The sequence below is a fragment of the Staurois parvus genome, unplaced genomic scaffold (assembly GCF_062004578.1).
Source record: "Staurois parvus isolate SC_StPar_1 unplaced genomic scaffold, SC_StPar_1.0 ptg000720l, whole genome shotgun sequence".
In the NCBI taxonomy this organism is placed as follows: Eukaryota; Metazoa; Chordata; class Amphibia; order Anura; family Ranidae; genus Staurois; species Staurois parvus.
In genome coordinates, this window is record NW_028318516.1 from 3,378,125 (window position 1) to 3,401,865 (window position 23,741).

At 46.6% G+C, this 23,741-nt stretch overlaps 2 protein-coding genes and 1 pseudogene across 2 annotated transcripts in view; 2 read left to right on the top strand and 1 right to left on the bottom strand.

Annotated features, from left to right (window-relative positions):
* The window catches only part of LOC149445506 (uncharacterized), a 325,410-nt gene that overhangs the window by 198,530 nt on the left and 103,139 nt on the right, over positions 1-23,741 (top strand). The gene's annotated exons all lie outside the window — the stretch shown is intronic.
* Positions 1-23,741, top strand: part of LOC149445513 (uncharacterized) — a 163,574-nt gene that overhangs the window by 64,331 nt on the left and 75,502 nt on the right. The window lies entirely within an intron of this gene.
* LOC149445515 (E3 ubiquitin/ISG15 ligase TRIM25-like) lies at positions 1,014-2,535 on the bottom strand (annotated as a pseudogene).

Below are 23,741 nucleotides of genomic sequence, written 5' to 3' on the forward strand. Positions count from 1 at the left end.
ATGCATGGATATTCAGGAATGTGTGTGTGTATGTATGTATATATATATATATAGGTAAACATACATATATGTACACACAGTACAAAGTAAAATTGTTACTTTTGCATGTACTCTTTTTATTTCTTATAAAATTTGTTCCTGTTTATTCATTTTTCCTTTTTTATTATTTATTTCCATTACTTATATAGCGTCATCAATTTACGCAGCTCTTTACATATATATTGTACATTCACATCAGTCCCCACCCCTCAAGGGACATACAATCTAAAGTCCTTAACTTACATTCATATATTAGGGCCAATTTTAGACAGGATTCAATTAACTTGCCAGCTTGTCTTTGGAGTGTAGGAGGAAACCGGAGTCCCAGAGGAAACCCATGCAGGCACAGGGAGAACATGCAAACTCCAGGCAGGTGATGCTGTGGTTGGGATTTGAACCAATCATCCTTGTGCTGCCAGGCAGAAGTGCTAACCATTTAGCCGCTGTGCAAATATTTTTATTAAATGCAACAACAAAAAAAGAGTGAAAATACCATTAAAAATTGTTCCTATTTATTCATTTTTCTTTTTTTTATTAAATGCAACAAAAAATGAATTTGTATGTACTCTCTATTTTTTTTCAAATTCTTTATTTATAGAGACAATTCCACACTCACAGAGCAGTTCAATATTTCCAGAGTACACAGATTAGAAATGGGTAACATCCCCTATGCAGAAAAGTCATCTTGCAAAATACAGTCAAAGGTATAAACTTTAACACTGTACTCTTTATTTTTAATAAAATGTGTTCCTATTTGTTCATTTTTCTTTGTTTTTTATTGAATTCAACAAAAAAAACACTGTCAGATTTTTTTCTACATCTGTGCACCATTGTGCAGATTTCCCTTCACTTCTTGTGTCAGCCAAACAGGAAGTGAGAGAAAGTTCTTCCAAATTAAGGAAGTTTCTTGGGAACCACCAGAACAAGCGTCCCCATTGGAAGATTTGTCTAGACTAGATTTTTCCCATCTCCCTTCAAGCCAATGATATAGATGAATGCCAAACACCCAACGCAGCATAGAGGGGCTCGGTGAAGGTGGCGGTGAAGGTGTGGAGGTGACGGATGGGGTCACACACATAGAAGGAGATTTGCTTGGCCTCATAATCCAGATATACCCGGAATCATTTACCAAAACACTATAACAGAGCTCGGTCTCAATATCGTCATGCACCACTTTATACCTTTTACCCCTCCTGACCAAAGCCCAGGACACGTCATTATATCCAATCAAGGAGTAAAGCCGGCCCTGTCTATACTGTTGTAGCACATCCCGATTCTCCAGTTATTGGATCTATGGACATCTACTTCCCAGTAATGTCTCCCTGAGAAGAAGCTTCGGCTGCCTAAAACTTGATAAAAATCCATAAATCTCTCCTCGGTATATGAGCGATGCCGGTATTCTCTCAACTGGGTTGCAGTCGTCTTGTCAGAAGAGATGCATATATTAATATGAGCTGTGTCCTCATCCAATAAAATGTCTACAGCTTTCTGAATATAGACCCCCCCAATGACACCAGTGATTAGATCTGATAAACCTGTGCTGATCATATGGAAAATCACCCCCACATCCAGATCCCTTCCATCATGTCTCTCTGTGTCCTCCTCATCTCCATCCTCAGTATCACACCAGTCACCTGTGTCTGATTGCTGTAGAACAGTCAATGGATCCATCTTGGGTTGCATCTTCCTGGACAGCTCCTCCATCTTGAATTCCAAGCACTGGATCAGATCATCGATGGGGCTTAAGATCCGCTCTGCCTGCCTGGAGATCTCACGCAGGACTTTCTTCTTCAGGTCTTCCTGACGTCTCCTGAGATCTCTGAACAGGACAGTGACTCTCCCTGTTTCACCATCTGCTTTGTCTTGTACTTTCCCCTGAGTTCCTGCAGACTCTGGACTCTTTTTCTGTTTTCTCTCTTTTATTAATCAGTTTGTGAAGATAGATTGTCATGTTCCTCTTCTTTAAAAAGACTTCCTGCAGTGTCTCCACCTGGTGTCCCTGATGTTCTCCAATTATAAAGCAGGAGGCACAGAAGCAAGTAGAGTCCTCAATGCAGTAATACTCCAGGGTCTTCTTATGGACGGAGCATTTCCTGGTCTCTGGGGTGGTGGTGGGGTCACACAAGACGTGTTCTGGTGACTTGTGGTGGACTCTCAGATGGATGTCACATAGAGAAGCCTCACAATGCAGGCAGGACTTCACAGCAGGTACAGAGGTGTGGACACAGTAAGTACAGGAGACACTGGTCTTCTCTTGATCTTGTGGTGGAGACAGGAAATGCTGAGAGATGTTACTCAGAGTTATAATTGTGTACGGTGAAGGTCTCTCCTGGAACTCTCCCCTGCTGAATATCCTCCGGACTCCTTCTGTGTATCCAACACATGATCGATGCAGACCCGGCAGAAGCTGTGTCCACATTTCAAGATGACAGGATCCGAATAAATGTTCAGGAAGATGGAACAATCCAGCAGAGCTCTCATATCGGAGGACGCCATCGCTGATAGAAGACAGAGAAATCAACAAAGCTCCTTATCTCCAGAACCAATTGTTCAAGTGAGGGAGGTTCCTCCACAGAGCAAGGCTGAGAATTTGTGAGCACAAAGGAAATGCAAAGCTCATAAAACAGCTGAAAGACAACTGGAAAAAAAATCAATGATCCCAAAAAGATAAACAAAACAGTGGAAGCTCAGCCAAGATTGGTTCTCTTTGATCACCCTCCCCCCAGGCCAATTCTCACACTTACACATACCAGTAAAAAGTAGCTTTTTTTTGCTAGAACATTACTCAGAACCCCTAAATATTAGACAGTTTTTGAAAGTGGAGACGCTGGAGATTAAAATATTGGGTGTTGCAATTTTTGTAAGGTGAACTATATTTGCGCTGACATTTTTAAAACACAGTTTTTTTGGGAAAAAAGCACACTTTAATGAATTTTAGTGCACACAGACATAATAGAATGCCCAATTTTTGTGGTAAACTATAAAAGATGATGTTATGCTGAGTAAATAGATACCCAACATGTCACTTTTTACAATTGCACATGTCTGTGGAATGGAGACAAACTACAGTATCTACAAGTCCTCCACAGGCAACGCTTTAACAGCCTTTCCAGGTTACCGGCTTGGAGAGACACAGGAGATCTGGTGCTAGAATGATTACGCTCACTCTGATGTTTGCACCGATACCTCACATGTGTGGTGCGATTGCCGCTGCCGTATGCTTGTGAGACTTACATGTGCGTTCGCATTTGTGCGCGAGCATGGGGAGGGTGCTCTAAATTTGTATTATTTTATAATTTATTTAAAATTTTATTTATATTTATTAATTTAATATTTTATTATGTATTTTATTTTTTTTAAATACATTGTCCCTTTACATTTTTTCTTTATCGACTTTATTGCTATCACAAGAGATGAACAATATCCCTTGTGTAGCATGGGCCGTGCCAGGTCCTCTTTATGGAGAGCTCTAGGCTCTATTAGACCCCAAATCTCTCGTTAAAATTGAATTTATATTTATTAATTTAATATTTTACTAAGTATTTTATTTTTTAAAAATACATTGTCTCTTTAAATTTTTTTCTTTGATCAACTTTATTGCTATCACAAGAGATGAATAATATCCCTTTTGATATCATAGGTAATGACAGGTCCTCTTCATGGAGATCTCTAGGCTCTATTAGACACCATATCTCTCCGCTGGCCTCCAAAGCATCTGATTAAATGGAGATTGGTTTGTCGGATGCGATATCAGCCAGCAATGGCTTGTGAACCACAAACTGAAACCGGAAGTGACACAATCCTCACCATTTCTGGTTTCCTATATGAGGGGAGGCGGGTATGGATGAACATGCCTCTCCTAAGCACACTGAATGGCGATGATCCCTGGCCCCCCGATCGCTCAGGAGAGCCCGGTAATGGTGGAAGGAAGCAGCCAGAGGAAGACCCCCATCCACGCTCTGCAAAAGTGTATAGCCGCTCGGATCACTTCTAAAAAGGTGGCCATAGATGGGTGGAAAAATTGCTCAAAAGTTCATTTGAAAGCCTCAGTCATTTGCCTTTCTAAATGTGTTTGGGCTCATATCTATTCTCAAAATGCAAAGATTTATGTCAAACCCCCCTCCCCCGAAATGCTGGAAATGCCCGGAAGGCGACGTGTGTGAAGTCACTTTTGGGTCACCTTCTCTAGCATAGCCAAGCAGCAATGTATGGCATCACAATACATTGAGTGGATCCCAGAGGAGACATTGGGGATATTTTAGAACCTGCATGTCTCAATAAAGAGAACCTGTCACCTAAAAATCATCACATTAAGGGACTTTGAGTTCCCTATGTAATGAAAAAAAAGTTTTTGTTTTTTTTTTTAAAGTAAAAAATAAAGTTACACCCAAACACACAACATACCCACCAAACAATTTTGAGCCACACATATACACATGTACGAACATAAACGCACATATTATTATTATTATACAGTATTTATAAAGCGCCAATAGTTCGCTCAGCGCTGTACATTACAAAGGGGGACAGAACATGTGACAGAACAATACCAATACAATGCAAAACATGAGGGGATCGAGGGCCCTGCTCTTTGGACCTTACAATCTAGGAGGGAGGGGATAGTGGTACAGGAGGAGATAGCTGTGGGGGATGGAGTGGTAGGAAGAGTGGAGGAGGTCGGTCAAGTTAGCAGGGGGTAGGGTAGGCTTCCCTGAAGAGGTGGGTTTTCAGGGTGCGCCTAAAGGAGAGGAGAGTAGGTGATAATCTGATGGGTTGGGGCAGGGAGTTCCAGAGGATGGGTGACACCCTGGAGAAGTCCTGGAGGCGGGCATGGGAGGAGGAGACCAGGGAACTAGAGAGAAGGAGGTCTTGTGAGGAGCGGAGTGTGCATTCTGGGCGGTACTTGGATATTAGGTCAGTGATGTAGTTCGGGGCAGTATGGTGGACAGCTTTATACGTCAGTGTTAGGATTCTGAATTTGATCTGTTGCCAATCGGAAGCCAGTGGAGGGATTGGCAGAGGGGGGTGGCGGAAATGGAGATGTTGGAAAGGTGAATGAGTCTGGCAGCCGTATTCAGGATGGACTGAAGCGGGGATAGCCAGCGGCGAGGCAGGCCAGTGAGGAGGGAGTTGCAGTAGTCGAGTTGTGATATGATGAGGGAGTGGATGAGCTGTTTAGTGGTTTCTGGGGTTAGGAACGTGCGGATTTTGGCGATGTTGCGGAGGTGGAGTCTGCATGAGTTTGTTAAAGATTGGACTTGGGGCTGGAAGTATAGGTTGGAGTCCAGAATGACACCAAGTACTCTGGCCTGCGGGGCGGGTTTGATGGTGGCGTTGTTGGATGTGATGGAGAAGTCAATGGGGGGTGGGGTCCGGGCTGGGGGGAATACAAGAGGTTCAGTTTAAGGAAGTGGAGCGACATCCAATCTGATATGTCGCTCAGCAGGTGTGTGATTCGGGCGGAGACCGAGGGGGTGAGGTGGGGGGTTGAGAGATAGATTTGTGGCATAGAGGTGGTAGTTGAAGCCATGAGAGTGTATGAGTTGGCCAAGGGAGGAGGTGTAGATGGAGAAGAGAAGGGGCCCGAGGACAGAGCCTTGAGGGACCCCAACAGAGAGGGGGAGTGAAGGGGAGGTGGTAGCATTATAGGAAATGCTGAAGGAGTGTTGTGACAGGTAGGATGAGAGCCAGGAGAGAGCAGAATCTCTAGGGCCAAAGGAAGTGTAGTTTTTTGAGGAGGAAGGGGTGGTCGACTGTGTCGAAGGCCGCAGAGAGGTCAAGGAGTAGGAGCACTGAATAGTGGCCATTAGCTTTGGCGGTTAGAAGGTCGTTGGAGAGTTTGAGTAAGGCGATTTCGGTGGAGTGTAGGGGACGGAAGCCAGACTGTAGGGAATCGAGGAGGTTGTTGTGGTTGAGGTGAGAGCATAGGCGGGTGTAGACGAGGCGCTCAAGGAGTTTAGATGTAAAGGGGAGCAGGGAGATGGGTCTGAGGTTGTTCGGGTCATTGGGGTCCAGGGAGGGCTTTTTAAGTATGGGGTTGATGTGTGCATGTTTCAGAGGGGAGGGGAAAGTGCCTGAGGAGAGGGAGAGATTGAAGATGTGGGTGACGGAGCGTAGGATGGAGGGGGAGGGAGGTCGTAGGAGTTGTGAGGGGATAGGGTCGAGGGGGCAGGTGGTGAGGCAGGCATCAGAGAGGATCTTGGAGACTTCCTCGATGGTGGTAAGGTCAAAGGTGTGGAGTGTTGGGGGAGCTTCAGTATGAGGAATGTAGGGTGAGGTGGAAGTGGAGGTCAGAGCAGTGGTGGGGCCGTGGGAGAGGGGTGATGAGGGGGTGGCTGAGGGAGGGGGAACGGGGTTGGAGGGAGTTTGAGCAGTGACGAAGTCCCTGCGGGTTATGTCGAGGGGGAGGGGGGATGAGGGGACAGGTTGAGAGGGCGTGTGAGTTGCGGCGATGTCCTTGCGAATTGTGTCAATCTTGCTTTTGAAGTGATTGGCAATCTCAAGGGCGGTGAGTGAGGTGCTGGGTGTGGAGAGAGTAGAGAGTTGAAGGTGGAGAAGAGTCGGCGAGGATTGGAGGAGAGGGTCTTGATGAGGGTCAGGAAGTAGGCTTGTTTGGCTGCGTGGAGGGAGGTGGTGTAGGTGCGGAAGGCAGATTTATAGCGGGTGAAGGCTTGTTGGGATTTGGTTTTGCGCCATAGTCGCTCCAGGGCACGACTGTGTCGTTTGAGGGTTTTGGTGTGATCAGTCTGCCAGGGCTGGAGTGGTCGGGGTCTGATGTTGCGTGTGGTTAAAGGCGCTAGTGAGTCAAGGGCTGTTAACAGCGCGTTGTTGTACTCCGTAGGAGAGTTCAGCAGGGGAGGTAGAGTCAGTGGGCAGGATCCAGGTTTTCGTGATCGCTAGGAGGTTGAGGGAGCGGGAAACAAAGAGGTCGTGGATGGTGGCAAGCTTGTTGCACACCGATCGGGCGTTCAGGAGTGCACATGAAAACAGGGGGGGGGAGATTTTAGGGAGCAGGGGGACAGATACTAAGTTGCGGGGGTTGCGGTAGGACGTGGAGGCAGGAGGGTGTTGTGCAGGTGAGGGAGGTGGTGGAGGGCCAGGATTCGGGGAGATGTCCCCCGCGGCTAGGAGGAGGAGAAGGGTGAGAAAGGTGGCATGGGAGCGGGATGTGCAGGAGAAACTACTAGTGGAGTTGTTTGTGTCAGTGTGAGAGTGGAGTAATAGGAGGAGGTGGTGGGTGCCTACATATCAGGGCGCCTACACGTGAACATCGATTGTGATACACGTTACATTCACCGTGCACACTGTAGTGACAGCAATAATTCTAGCGCCAGACCTACTCCATAACGTTAAGCAGATTGGGACTTAGACCCCACGCCCTGAAGAACCCCGAGCTGTGGGTTGCTAGAGACTCTGCCAGGCGGTGCATGACAGATATCCCCCAAATGTCAGGACGGTACAGATATCCCCCAAATGTCAGGATGGTACAGATATCCCCCAAATGTCAGAACGGTACAGATATCCCCCAAATGTCAGGAGGGTACAGATATCCCCCAAATGTCAGAACGGTACAGATATCCCCCAAATGTCAGAACGGTACAGATATCCCCCAAATGTCAGAACGGTACAGATATCCCCCAAATGTCAGAACGGTACAGATATCCCCCAAATGTCAGGACGGTACAAATATCCCCCAAATGTCAGGACGGTACAGATATCCCCCAAATGTCAGGACGGTACAGATATCCCCCAAATGTCAGCACGGTACAGATATCCCCCAAATGTCAGGACGGTACAGATATCCCCCAAATGTCAGCACGGTACAGAAATCCCCCAAATGTCAGGACGGTACAGATATCCCCCAAATGTCAGGATGGTACAGATATCCCCCCAAATGTCAGGACAGTACAGATATCCCCCAAATGTCAGGACAGGACAGATATCCCCCAAATGTCAGAACAGTACAGATATCCCCCAAATGTCAGGACAGTACAGATATCCCCCCAAATGTCAGGACAGTACAGATATCCCCCCAAATGTCAGGACGGTATAGATATCCCCCAAATGTCAGGACAGGACAGATATCCCCCAAATGTCAGTACGGTACAGATATCCCCCAAATGTCAGGACGGTACAGATATCCCCCAAATGTCAGTATGGTACAGATATCCCCCAAATGTCAGGATGGTACAGATATCCCCCAAATGTCAGGACGGTACAGATATCCCCCAAATGTCAGGAGAGGACAGATATCCCCCAAATGTCAGGACAGTACAGATATCCCCCAAATGTCAGGACAGTACAGACATCCCCCAAATGTCAGGACAGTATAGATATCCCCCAAATGTCAGAACAGTACAGATATCCCCCAAATGTCAGGACAGTACAGATATCCCCCAAATGTCAGGACAGTACAGATATCCCCCAAATTACCTCTTTTTGCAAAGTAGACAGTCCGACGTATTTCATAAGAGGCGTGGCAAGTTTTTTGAAGTTGTAATTTTTTGTCATATTTTTTAAAAAAATGAAAAAAAATAAAAAAAATTATTTGCACTATTTATTTTTTTACATACTGTCACCAGTGCAGTATAGTGTCATCATATAACTGGCATAGCGGTGATCAGGGACACTGACTGGTGACAGTATGAACAAAAAAAATTATACTTTTTTTATTTTTTTTATTAGTTTTAATTTTTTATTACACTTTTTTTATTTTTTTTAGATTTTTTTCATATTTCACTATGACCAAAGTAGTACAATATTACCATAGTAACATTGTACTACTTTGGGGAAGTGATCTATATATATTTTTTTTTTACACAATTTGCTTATAGCAAAGAATTACTTTGCAATAAGCAAACATTTACCTGAATGAAATCGATTCATTCAGGGTTTTTTTGCGCTTAGCTGTGATTTGGCCACAGCTAATCACATGACACAGCTGGGCTGTGATTGGCCCAGCTTGTGCATGTGATCACTGTGACCATTCACAGCTAGACACACTTGTATACAATGGATGGCGTGAAAGGAAGCCATCCATTGCATACAACTATCATGTGACCTGCTGTGATTGGTCACAGCAGGTCACATGGTACTGGCAAAGGAGCACATATCTGTTATCGGCCGTGTCCGAGGTACACGGCTGGTGACAGACCGCACCACAGCGTGGCCTTGCGGGCATGCGCAATACACTCTCCGGGAAGGACGCCTTATGGTGTCCACCCGGAGGGACGAGTTATTCGCCTGGCCACCATCTGGCTATAGGTTGGGCGGCAACGTGTTAATCTGGAGGGAATGATCTCAGTGGAAAGAGTGTCTTGAGTGGGGGAGGGGTGACAACACTAGGGAGAGAGTGTCCTCAGAAGGGGAGGGGGAAAGGTGTCCCCAGTGCAGAAAAGGAGAGAGAGGGGTGTCATCAGAGGAGGAAAAGAGAGGAAGGGAGTATTCTCAGTGGAGAGGGTGTTTTTACTGGAGGAAGGGTGTCCTCTGTGGGGGGAGAGGGTGTTCTTAGTGGAAGAGGGGAAGGGTTTTTTTTGGGTAAATGACACCAGATCAAAGTCCTCCTGAGAAGTTCCTAAAAAAAAAACTGTCTTGTCTATGTAAAAAAGATAACTTTAGCTGAATATTAGAAAGCACAGTGTATTCCAAGGTGGCTAGGAGGTAAACTGACCCCAACTTTGTTTGCCTACAAGGAGGAGGACAATGGTCTGTTTGCCTACAGGGAGGAGTTCAATGGTCTGTTTACACAAGTCCTAAACAAAAGCTCCATTGTTCTCCAGTTTCATTTCTCCAGAAGGAAGAACCTGTTCTGGCTGTACAGATCACACAGGTGGAGTCTACACTGCAGTCTGCATTGTCAGCCGAGCAGCTGAAGGAGTCCAACATCTAAACGTCTACTAATCAGGCGTACTCTTGGAGCACCACCTACACAAGACTCACCTCGTCCATCTAGACTGCTCACTAGAGCTTCTTCTACAGCCTCTGACCCATCACTTCCCTCCTATGCTGGAGGCACTTTATTAGGATCTATAGAGGGACAACACCCACCTCGTATTGTACATCGGAATCAAGGAAACAGCAGAGATCCGGCCACAGGGGAGGTAGGAAACATCAACGCTGCAACAAGGGATCTCCCACTCATCCAACCATCCCAACAGATGATTCATCATCAACAGAAATAGATGGAATTGTCACCTTCTCCTCAGCTGGACTGACATCGGGTAAGATGGACCTTCTGGGGAAAGGTTTGGGCTTTAGCCCTAAAGGTATCATGAAGAAGTTTTTGTTGGCACAGGACTTGTATAGATGTTTCAGGAATATTAGATTGAAGGTACATTATTCTTGGAGAGGCGATATTGAGGGATCATCTGTAGTCACACCACTGAGTAGGTCTGTCTGAGGTTTACAGATAAAATGGAAGTTTCCACCACCCACTACATATGCAGCAGCAGAAATGTTTCTTCATTTGGATGATAAAGATGGTGACGTATGACAGTCTATAATCAGGAACTCTGGGGTCATATCCTAATAATGGGACCATTGAGGAGAAAGGTGCATTGCCATCATTAGCAGCAAGGTGAGATATAACATTGAAGCCAGCTGATAAGGGGGGATGGGTGGTCATTATGGACACAGCATGTGATGACAATGAGACACTGGAGAGTGCAAAGTCTGGTGCAGCTCTGCATAGGAACCAATCAGCTTCCAGGTTTTTTGTCAAAGCTTCATTGAACAAGCTGAAGTCAGAACCTGATTGGCTCCCATGCACAGCTGCCCCAGATTTTGCACACTCCAGTTTTAGTAAATCAGCCCCATTGTGTCCATCTGAGATGGTTTGTGCCAGATCCCGGGTTGTGAGTTCCATTCAGTACAATGTCTTTGGGTTCTCTTGCTAGTTGACTGCCCCCTTGTTAGTTGAGGTGTTTGTAGTCATAGAGGTGTTGGGTCATGATGGAATGATGTTGTGTCAGGTGAATGGTAGGCTCTGACCTGGTTTTATCTGCCAGCTCTGTGTTGATTCGCTGAGTTTTATATTGTTTATTATGTTCATCCTTGGAATGTCCATCCTTAAATCTGATGAGGCCAATATGGCGGTCAGAGCAGCCGCATGACCCAGAGCTCCGGTCGCCCCCAAACTCCATCTAACTCCCACCAGCTAAACTGACTTAACAGCGGCCACCCCGACCCTCCTTGACCCCCCCTGTACCTGGAGAGGGAGTGGTGCCACGTGATCCACCACTGTGCCCTATCCGCCACCTCTGCCACGCTGGTCCCATCACCACGTGGCCCGAATCTCTGCCGCTGCCGCCATGCTGGTCTCATCACCACACGGCCCGGTTCTTTGCCGCCGCCGTCACCGCTGGCCACATCCAAGCTCCTCGGGCCCTAGACACACCAGGAGAGGGGAAGCCACCGCCCTCTAAGAAGTGAAGCCGCCGCCCAAGCCTCCACGGTGCCTGTCCCTGCAGCCCTGGCCCGGCCTCCCGAATCCACCGGCCCTCCAGACAAACCACCCACAACCTGATTAGCTGCACACAAGCAGCCTGCATATAAGCTACCGCCGGGTAGCAGCAGGCAGGGGGCAAGCATTGGTGCCCCCCAGCCCTACCTCTGCCACCAGGACCCTATAACTGCCCAGGACTAGTGCAGCACTCCAGCACCCAGCCTCGCATGGCCTGCTGTGGCCCACCAAGGCGCACCCCCCATGACACCTACAGGGAGCCTGCATGGCAGCACCACCACCCGCACGGCCACCACCACCAAAACGGGCCACTGAGAACCAGGACGCCTCCTCTCCAGCCAGAGGGGTTAAAGACACTTCCACCACCCCCACCCTGTGAGGGAAATCCACCACCACCAAAATGGACAGGGTAAGCCACCACCACCAACTCAGCACCCCTGCTCCCCACCATGTGCTACAAAGCCGCCCCCGTGCCCCACCACCGCACAACCCCATGGCCCATCATGTGAGCCTGCCATGCGGCCTACAGCACATGCCGGGCCCTACAACACCTAAAGGTGCCAGACCCTGCCGCTCCCACAGACGCCGGACCCTACGGCACCCACTAACGCTGGCACACAGCGCCCACAAGCACAATTGAGAGAAGGCAAAACTGCCATCACCTCCGGGATGCTGCCACACCGCCGTTTTTCTCCACAATGAGGGGAAGCTGCCATCACCCCCAACAAAGCTGCCACCACAAACCCAGGGGATACCACTAGAACCTAGAGGGCCACAGGAGCACACAAGGCTCCAAGGAAACCACAGTCAACCCACACACCAGCACCAGCACCCTGGGACTTCCACCTGGACCCTGAACCCTGCCAAGCATGTCTCCGCAGGAGCACACGCAAGTTGCAGCCACACATCACTCCTGACCTGATCACCCTGACAGCACTCACACCGACCCCAACCCAGCTCAACCCAAAGGACAAGTAACAGCCGCACAATGATCCAGATCCGTCCACCCAGGGACTACTCACACCAACCCCCATCTCTGCTCGACCTAAAGACACGAACCCTTGATGTAAGACACCACAACAAGAGACCCCACTGCTCACCAGACTGTCTACAATCAAGCGCCCCTGGAAACCATCCACCCTCACCCATTCCCCCTCCTTACTCCCCTACTACCCAGCTACTAGAAGCCACAGCAACAAGATACGCCACTGCACACTGGACTATCGACAGCCAAGCCTCCCACCACTCCTATCTGCCACCCTTAAATGCCTCTTCCACTCCTTCTCATATTCCTCTCCTCCGTTCCCAAAATCTATTCTCTATATCACTCTGCTCCTCCCAGACAATTGTATATTGTGTCCTCACTGCTTCCTTCGCCCCTCTACGGCACCCACCACCTCCTCCTAACACTCCACCCTCCCACAGACCCGAACACCTCCACTGGCAGATTTGCTCACTCCTGTACATCCCGCTCCGATGCCACCTTTCTCACCCTTCTCCTCCAAACCTCCGGGAACATCTCCCCGAACTCTGGCCCTCCACCACCTCGCTCACCCACACAGCACCCTCCCACTTCCACGTCCTGCCGCAACCATCGCAACTTAGTATCTGTCCCCCTGCTTCCTAAAACCACCCCCCCCCCATTTTCATGCGCACTCCTGAACGCCCGATCGGTGTGCAACAAGCTCACCACCATCCATGACCTCTTTATTTCCCACTCCCTCAACCTCCCAGCGATCACGGAAACCTGGGTCCAGGCCACTGACTCTACCTCCCCTGCTGCGCTCTGCTATGGAGGTCTCACCTGGACCCACTCACCCAGGCCCAACTGTCATAAAGGTGGTGGGGTTGGTCTGCTCCTGTCACCACAGAGCACCTTCCGAGTCCTCCCAAACCCCCCCTCTCTATCCTTCTCCTCCTTCCAGGCCCACTGCATCCAACTATTCTCTCCTACCCCCCTGAAGGTTGCTGTTATCCACCGGCCTCCTGAACCTCTATCCTGCTTCCTGGATGACTTTTCCTCCTTGTTACCATTCTTCCTCTCCTCCGAGCTACCCACCATCATCCTTGGGGATTTCAACATCCCTGTCAACGTTGACAACCCGTCCACATCCCATCTCTTCCACTTAACCTCCTCCTTTGCACTTGCACAGTGTGTACAATCCACCACCCACTCTGACGGAAATATCCTGGACCTTGTCTTCTCCAACCGCTGTGCTCCCCACAACCTCACAAACTCCCCCTTCCCTCTCTCTGACCACAACCTGATTACCTTCTCTATCTCCTCGTCCTCCAGTGCCTACCCCTCCAAATGTCTTACCACCACCAGTTGCAACCTCTGCAACCTTAACCCTGCCCCCCTCCACTCTGCAGCTGATCAACTCCACGACAGCATCCTCCCCCTGTCCTGCCCCGACTTGGCTATGACTGCCTATAACAACACGCTATCAACAGCCCTTGACTTACTAGTGCCTTTAACCACACAAAACATCAGACCCCGACCGCTCCAGCCCTGGCAGAATGATCACACTAAATCTCTCAAATGATGCAGTCATGCCCTGGAGTGACTATGGCACAAAACCAGATCCCAACAAGCCTTCTCCCGCTATAAATCTGCCTTCCACACCTACACCTCCTCCCTCCACTCCGCCAAACAAGCCTACTTCCTGACCCTCATCAAGGCCCTCTCCTCCCATCCTCGCCGACTCTTCTCCACATTTAACTTCCTACTCTCTCTGCCCCCACCTCCACCCAGTTCCTCACTCACTGCCCTTGAGATTAGTGCAATTACTTCAAAAACAAGATTGACACTATTCACAAGGACATTGCCGCAGCTCACACTCCCTCCAAACCTTCGACCTTACTACCATCGAGGAGGTCTCCAAAGTCTTCACTGATGCCCACCTCACCACCTGCCCCCTTGACCCTATCCCCTCACAACTCCTACAACCTCCCTCCTCCTCCATACTACACTCCCTCACCCACATCTTTAATCTCTCCCTCTCTTCCGGCACATTCCTCTCCCCTCTGAAGCATGCACACATCACCCCCATACTTAAAAAACCCTCTCTGGATCCCAATGACCTGAACAACCTCAGACTCATCTCCCTGCTTCCACTCACATCCAAACTCCTCGAGCGCTTTGTCTACACTTGCCTAAGCTCTCACCTCAACGACAACAACCTCCTTGATCCCCTACAGTCCAGCTTCTGCCCCATACACTCCACCAAAACTGCCCTATTCAAACTCTCCAACGACCTCCTAACAGCCAAATCCAATGGCCACTATTCTGTACTCCTACTCCTGGACCTCTCCGCAGCCTTCGACACAGTTGACCACCCCCTCCTCCTCAAAAAACTACACTCCCTCGGCCTCAGAGATTCTGCTCTCTCCTGGCTCTCATCCTACCTATCACAATGCTCTTTCAGCGTTACCTATAATGCTACCACCTCCCCCTCACTCCCCCTCTCTGTTGGGGTCCCCCAAGGCTCTGTCCTTGGGCCCCTTCTCTTCTCCATCTATACCTCCTCCCTGGGCCAACTCATACACTCTCACAGCTTCAACTACCACCTCTATGCCGATGACACACAAATCTCTCTACCCCCTCAGTCTCTATCCAAATCACCAACCTACTGAACGACGTATCAGACTGGATGTCACTCTATTTCCTTAAATTGAACCTCTCCAAAACCGAGCTCCTTGTCTTCCCCCAACCCACACACCACCCCCTACTGACTTCTCCATCACATCCAAAAATTCCACTATCAGACCCGCCCCGCAGACCAGAGTACTTGGTGTCATTCTGGACTCCAACCTTTCCTTTCAGCCCCATGTCCAATCATTAACAAAGTCGTGCCGACTCCACCTCCGCAACATCGCCAAAATATGCACGTTTCCAACCCCTGAAACCACTAAACAGCTCATCCACTCCCTCATCATATCAAAACTCGACTACTGCAACTCCCTCCTCACTGGCCTGCCTCGCCACAGGCTATCCCCCTTTCAGTCTATCCTGAATTTGGCAGCCAGACTCATTCACCTTACCAACCTCTCCGTTTCCGCCACCCCCCTCTGCCAATCCCTCCACTGGCTTCCGATTGCGCAATGGATCAAATTCAAAATCCTAACACTGACGTACAAAGCTGTCCATAATACCACCCCAAACTACATCATACATACACCTAATATCCAAGTATCACCCTTCACGCACTCTCTGCTGCTCTCAAGACCTCCTTCTCTCTAGTTTCCTGGTCTCCTCCTCCCATGCCCACCTCCAGGATTTCTCCAGGGTGTCACCCATCCTCTGGAACGCCCTTCCCCAACCCATCAGACTATCACCTACCCTCCTCTCCTTTTGGCATGCCCTGAAAACCCACCTCTTCAGGGAAGCCTACCCCACCCCCTGCTAATCTTTCTACCTCCTCCACTCTTCCTACCATTCCATCCCCCACAGCTACAGTATCTTCTGTACCACTTTCCCCTCCCTCCTAGATTGTAAGCTCCAAGGAGCAGGGCCCCCTCATGTATCACATTATATTGTGTTGTATTGTTACTGTTTTGTTTGTTGCTTGTTCTGTCCCCCTTTGTAATGTACAGCGCTGAGCGAACTGTTGGCGCTTTATAAATTCTGTATAATACTAATAATTAGGGAGGACAGTATGATGTTGGAGTGAGGACATTTTTGTTGTGCGGTCTCTGTTAGTTGTAATAGTTTATTCTCAGAGGCTTCCTTTTGTCCCTGGAGGATGTTTGGGTCGGTGTGTATGATGATATGTTTGGGTCGGTGTGTATGATGATACGTTTGGGTCGGTGTGTATGATGATATGTTTGGGTCTGTGTGTATGATGATATGTTTGGGTCGGTGTGTATGATGATACGTTTGGGTCGGTGTGTATGATGATATGTTTGGGTCGGTGTGTATGATGATATGTTTGGGTCGGTGTGTATGATGATATGTTTGGGTCGGTGTGTATGATGATATGTTTGGGTCGGTGTGTATGATGATATGTTTGGGTCGGTGTGTATGATGATATGTTTGGGTCGGTATGTATGATGATATGTTTGGGTCGGTGTGTATGATGATACGTTTGGGTCGGTGTGTATGATGATATGTTTGGGTCGGTGTGTATGATGATATGTTTGGGTCGGTGTGTATGATGATACGTTTGGGTCGGTGTGTATGATGATATGTTTGGGTCGGTGTGTATGATGATATGTTTGGGTCGGTGTGTATGATGATATGTTTGGGTCGGTGTGTATGATGATATGTTTGGGTCGGTGTGTATGATGATATGTTTGGGTCGGTATGTATGATGATATGTTTGGGTCGGTGTGTATGATGATACGTTTGGGTCGGTGTGTACGATGATACGTTTGGGTCGGTGTGTATGATGATATGTTTGGGTCGGTGTGTATGATGATATGTTTGGGTCGGTGTGTATGATGATATGTTTGGGGTCGGTGAAATACGGATCATTGATGACTCCTATCGCTTGTTCAGTTGTTGAACTTGAATTTTGTTGTCTCTTGTTCCTGGGAAGAGCCGTTTGGTGTTTAGATATTTCCCATTGGAGTCTATTATTAACAAAAAATATCCGGAATTTGTTGCCTGTTCTTGTGGTTTGATGATTGTTTGTTTGTAGGGATGGGCTTCATGTTCGACTTGAACCTAAGTTTGATTTGAACATGGCCGTTCGTGTGTTCGGCAAACAGAAACGGTACGGGCATTCAGTGGGCTGTTTACCCTGACAGTGCATTGTGATTGGACAAAGCAATGCACCTAACCACAAGTCAGGTGTAATACTTTGACCAATCACAGTGTGTGGTGATGTCACAAGGGGGCGGGGTATATAAAAACTGTTGTCATGGGCACAGCTGTCAGCCAGGAGCCAGCATCGCAAGCGGAGCTTTTTCCCCCCTTTTTTGGGTAGCGGTGGTGGTGGCATCGTGATTGATGTTGGATCTACTTTGGGGGACATTTTTTAAAATGTTTATTTTTAATAAAGGACTTGTCAAAGACTGTCTCCTATCATTTTTTACACTACACTTTTTTTGTGAATGGGTAGCAGTATCATATACAGCCTACTCATTCACATAGGCGGGGGGGTGGGATCTTGAGGCCCCCTTGTTAAAGGGGGTTTCCATATTCCAATAAGCCCCCAGGCTGCAGACCCCCACAACCTCAGGCTACGGTTGTGGGAAAGAGGCCCTTGTCCCCATCAATATGTGGACAAGCACCCCCCCATGTTGAGGGCATGTGGCCTGGTATGGTTCAGGAGAGGGGGTGCTCGCCTCCTGATATGGATTTTTGGGGGACCCCCATACCATTTTTAAAAAAATGATTGGCATAGAGGGTTCCTCTCAAAATTCATACCAGTCTCAAAGTGCTTGGTGTGGATGAGAGGGGGGACAACAAGTTTTTTTTTTTTTTAATTGTTGGGCAATGCTGACAATTCTTTTGACATTCAGCTGTCGGCAGGAAACCCCACTGACACCAGGAACATGAATGAGTGTCTCACTACTAAAATACTGCGTGACTTCATCACATAACTCATGCCGGATATTAGTAACTGAGCGGGATCTTCATACTCAGATGTGGTAAGACACCTCTCAGTCCTTCATGTTTGACATTCACTGTAGAACATTCTGTAGGTTCGGATGTTTGACCGCGACCTGAACAGGGGGGTGTTCGGCCATCACTATTTGTGGTCTCAGGATTAGTAGAGTTGTCTTGGCTATTGCTGGTCTTTGTCTTGTTACATTTCGGAAGCTGATTGGTCTCACCGGTCTGTTGTTCCTTGATGGGTACTTTGTATAAATCATCCTCTTTGATTCTCTTTCCTGATTGTTGAGCTCCATTTGTATCTTTGGTGTCATTATCTCTTCCCTCAGTTGAGGGTTTTCTTGTTGTAATTATTACATTTTAGATCGAATTTCTAGGATAGATCTGGGGGGGTGTTTGTGTTTTTAGCTCTTCTCTAAGCTGCTTATTTACATTTTCTCACTTGTCTTTGACATTTTTCTTTTAATTGAACAAAGTCTCTCCCTAGCTGAGATTAAGCTTGTAATTTTTGGATTTTTAGATGCACTTTCTGAACGTACCTGCAAATCGAATCCAAACATTCTGGTTATCAACTCATACTCCCACCAGGCATGGATTGAGCAGGTGAACCCCATAATAATACATGAAAACCTAACTTCTCCTAGGAGACTTATGGCTCTCTGGCAGAACTGGCTGGATACTCCGGTACTCACTCCCCATATTTCATTTGTCATAGATTTTTATAGGTTTAACTTTTTTAGGCCCCTAAAAATGGACCAGCCAATTGTACCCTACTAAATGGTAACTACATTGGAGGCCGATACTTGGTGTATGATCCTGTAGACACAGGCCTACTTGAATGGTGTCAGCTATCTATGTCTATACTGGAGAGAGTTACTTGCCATGTACAGGTGAATTGTTTTACGTTGCTTCTTTTTTCTCTTTTCATTTGTTTATAGAAAGTAAAAGTGACACCAGAGACAAAGCAAGTTATTGTTCTGTATGATCTGTAACATTGCCACAACTGCTTATACATTAGAATGTATGACTCCATTGTCTGGGCTGAATGTTGGATATACTGTGTGCACTTAAAAACTTAAACAATACAATTTAGTTTAATTTAAAAAAAAATATTATATATATATATATACAAATGATGATGTACATATGCTTTCTATATATATAACACAGGTGTCAAACACCTGTATCCAGATCCTGCCCTCTAGGTTATTCCATGTAGCCCTTGCACCTCTCCTGCAGGTACCCCCTTGTCTCCTCCTCCACCATGTCTCAGCAGTCGGCAGCAGAGAGGAGAAAATAACTCCTCTTCCAAATCCTGTACTTCTCAGTGCAGCTGCAGCATCCCCTCATCTCCGCCTCCCTTGGTCTCAGCATTCAGCAGACTCTGGTAATTGACTCCACTCCTCCTCTGGTCCTCCTCCAGACCCTGCACTTTCTGCTTTCCAGCTCTGCCCCCAAAGGAGGTGCACGGTGATGTTAGGGTGGGTGTGGGGTTCTTGGCATCTGATGTAATGGGGGGGTGAGGTGCTCTGGACATCTAGTCTTACAGTTACAACTGGCCCTTTGAGGACAACCATAATGCTGACACAGCCTGCGATGATATATAAGATATATTTAATAATGACCATTAAAAATAAAAACCAACTTTAGCCCTTTTATATAGAATTCTGATTTTTATTTTTTTTGTACAGGTGGATTGATGAGCCACGTTTTTGGTCATGCTGGTCTTCGTGAATACAACTCAGTCACATGGGAAACCAAACGTCTGGGTGTTGTAATTGACTGAAAGTTTGTATCGCAGTTCACTGGAGGAGTCACACAGGACACAAGTCATATCCGTGTTCTAAATGTCATAAGTGCTTTGGGTCCTCTTCAACACTGATCCAACCTCAGAGGATAACAAGAGAAAAATCATTTCAGTGTTCTGGAAGTGACAATTGCTTTACAGTAAAGTCCAACCCATGTATACATAAGAGGAGTCATTTCAAGCTATTTCTTGTTTGAAACGTGACAAAGATTTTACAATGGAGGCAAAACATATCGCACACAAGAAGGTTCACTCTGGAGAGAAGCCATATCAGTGTTCTGAATGTGACAAAGCTTTTACATGGAAGTCATATCTTATCAGACACCAGAAGGTTCACACTGGAGAGAAGTCATATCAATGTTCTGAATGTGACAAAGCTTTTGCACATAAGTCAAGTCTTAACACACACCAGAGGATTCACACTGGAGAGAAGCCATATCAGTGTTCTGAATGTGACAAAGCTTTTTTAACCAAGAAAAAGCTTATCATACACCAGAGGGTTCACACTGGAGAGAAGTCATATCAGTGTTCTGAATGTGACAAAGCTTTTGCACATAAGTCAAGTCTTAACACACACCAGAGGATTCACACTGGAGAGAAGCCATATCAGTGTTCTGAATGTGACAAAGCTTTTTTAACCAAGAAAAAGCTTATCATACACCAGAGGGTTCACACTGGAGAGAAGTCATATCAGTGTTCTGAATGTGGCAAAGCTTTTACACAGAAGTCATATCTTATCACACACCAGAGGATTCACACTGGAGAGAAGTCATATCAGTGTTCTGAATGTGACAAAGCTTTTACACAGAAGTCAAATCTTACCACACACCAGAGGATTCACACTGGAGAGAAGCCATATCAGTGTTCTGAGTGTGACAAAGCTTTTGCACATAAGTCAGATCTTATCATACACCAGAGGGTTCACACTGGAGAGAAGTCATATCAGTGTTCTGAATGTGGCAAAGCTTTTACACAGAAGTCATATCTTATCACACACCAGAGGATTCACACTGGAGAGAAGTCATATCAGTGTTCTGAATGTGACAAAGCTTTTACACAGAAGTCAAATCTTACCACACACCAGAGGATTCACACTGGAGAGAAGTCATATCAGTGTTCTGAATGTGACAAAGCTTTTGCACATAAGTCATATCTTATCACACACCAGAGGGTTCACACTGGAGAGATGCCATATCAATGTTCTGAATGTGACAAAGCTTTTGCACATAAGTCAGATCTTATCATACACCAGAGGATTCACACTGGAGAGAAACCACATCAGTGTTCTGAATGTGATAAAACTTTTAGACAGAAGTCAGTTCTCATAGCACACCAGAGGGTCCACACTGGAGAGATGCCATATCAGTGTTCTGAATGTGACAAAGCTTTTACAGGTAAGGCCGGGCTAATCTATCACCAGAGGATTCACAAGCTTGAGCTACATAGAGGAAACTCCAGAAGAAGGGGCAATATTAAAGAAGTCACAGCTGTCCCATTAGGCTCACAGGCCCAATGTCTTCCCACAAACTAGGGAAGACATGATGCTACTTAAAAAAAAAAAACTTTGAACAAACAGGACTCTAATGATCAGATTCATTGGGTTTAGTGCTTATGTCCATCAGGAACACATCTAGAAGGCCTGTGAATATTTCACCTTTGGACATTTCTTCAGACAAGCAGCAATGACTGAACTGTATTCTTCGTCATTCTCATCTTTATCCTTTTTTATGGAGCATTGACTGAACATGTAATGCATTTTCATCATTCACTAACTGAGCTATGTTCCCATGTGTTTTCTTCATTGCCAGAATCTGACCAACCAATACATGACCAACAATGCCTCAGTACCAGAGTCTAGGATGGGGTCCAATGGCTTCTTGCCATGCCTCTGAAACCTCATTAGGAGAGTCCATTCCAGGTTCTTTTGAGAACTGATACATCATAAGCTAGGCTTGAGGGTTCCAGCTAAGCCCACCTTGTCCACACCTCCCATTACATGTTCCACCTCCTCTCCCATGATCAATGCCTCCTTTCCATGTTCCATCTCCTCTCATGGATGACAGCTTTGCAGGCAAGTCTGTAGCTGAGATACCAGCCAGATAGAGGTCTCTGGTTAGAGAGTAACTTCTTAAGCTGGTGTAGGCCTTCCAACACGGAGTTAATGCTGTTTTAGGGGACATATTCAACAGTATCACCTACTCCCAGCTGACCACTTATGTTTCATCTGGTTTTCTCAAAAGGGATTCTATCAGGTGATGATTGGATGTCCTTGTTATCTTTTTTTTTTGTCCAGCTATTGCTCATCTCCATAAACTATTCACACGGTACAACTGCAAGAGATCTGAACTTACAAAGTGCTAAGTGTGCGGTCATATTCCTACCACTTCTTCTGGGAGACTGAAATTCCTCTTATTGGGGTTCACCTTAATGACTCTGAATGAACGGATCCCTTTTTGGGGCAAAGTTAGCAAAGAGCACTAATTATTCCTGGAAATGCTAAGACATCGGCACTAAAGTGTAACAATGGGCAAAATCAATAATTACATAAATGGTGCAATCTGTCATTAGCATAAACGTTTTATGTTTTTCCAAGTCTCCCCTCGTAATATTTTTATTACCTGTTGACCCTCCCAGTAGATCTGTTTTTTTCTGCTTCATGTAGAAGGCCAAGCTATTTGGCAAAAATTAAAGTTGGGGGGTAGGAAACACCATATAACACTGCTGGGGGTGCTTACAACTGTCATCTTCCATTCATATGGGGGGTTGAACCTTATAGAAATCCTGTTGCTGTAACTGCTGTAGAAGCGTTAGCTGGAGTTGGACTTTACTTGTTGTGTGTCTTACTTATAATCTATCTAAGACTTCCCTGTACAGGGTGACAACGCTGCTGTGTAATGTTCCTGCAGAATGATCAGGGTTGTCACCCTGTTACAGAAGGTGGGGAAATAACAGATCTACAGACAGGACCAACAGCTGATACAACTATGTTGCAGAGGGAACTCTGGGAATGCTAATGACAGATTGCATTACACATTCAGTTAGCAGACTTCCTGCTGTTGGTCTTCTGTTTGAATTGTGTTCTGATATTTACTGTCCTGCTGTAAAAGGTGTAAATGATTGTCCACATGTTTCCTGTATAGCAGGGACTACAACCTCATATCAGGAATAGTAGGATGGGTACTTACTCAAGGGGGTCACCTTTTTGGGTTTGGAAGAAACATTTAATTCCATTAATGGCACCGACAAGGGGAGTCTCATTTACTTCACTAACAATAGGAGAGCCAATCACAGGCCAGTAACATTTCATGGTTTCTCACTGTAATTGCAGAATGTTTAATCCCCATTGGTCCAATGGATTCCTAGTCCTTCAAGATAACATTTGCTTCTTTTGTGGAAGGAGCGCCCTAAAATGTCTTCCCTTCAATTCCACCCATAGCTGTACTTGAGGTTATGTTGCCCCTCCCCCATATCTGTAAGGGAAAGCCTCAATTTCTTCCAATATTCCCCTGGCCTTCCAGTGAGAAGAAACATTTTCTATGGATTGGAGATGCTTTATGCAGTGAGCCCTTCATAGACGGGATGGGGAATCTAAGATAAGTAAGATGAACCGGTGTACTGGAGTCACGGATCAGATAACCAATGACACCATTGATGTTATAGCAGAGCTGACAGCAGAAGTGGCTCCACCACCTAAGGTGGTGTCACAGAACTGCTTGGCAGCTGACTATCTCTTGGAAGACCAAGGTGGAGTCTACAAACTGGTGTCAGATGGAGAGTGTTGTACATTTATATTAGATAATGAGGATCTCAGAAGGGGATATCTACACAAGGTAAAGGAGTTCCAACAGGAACCTGGGTGGGAGGAGGTGGGA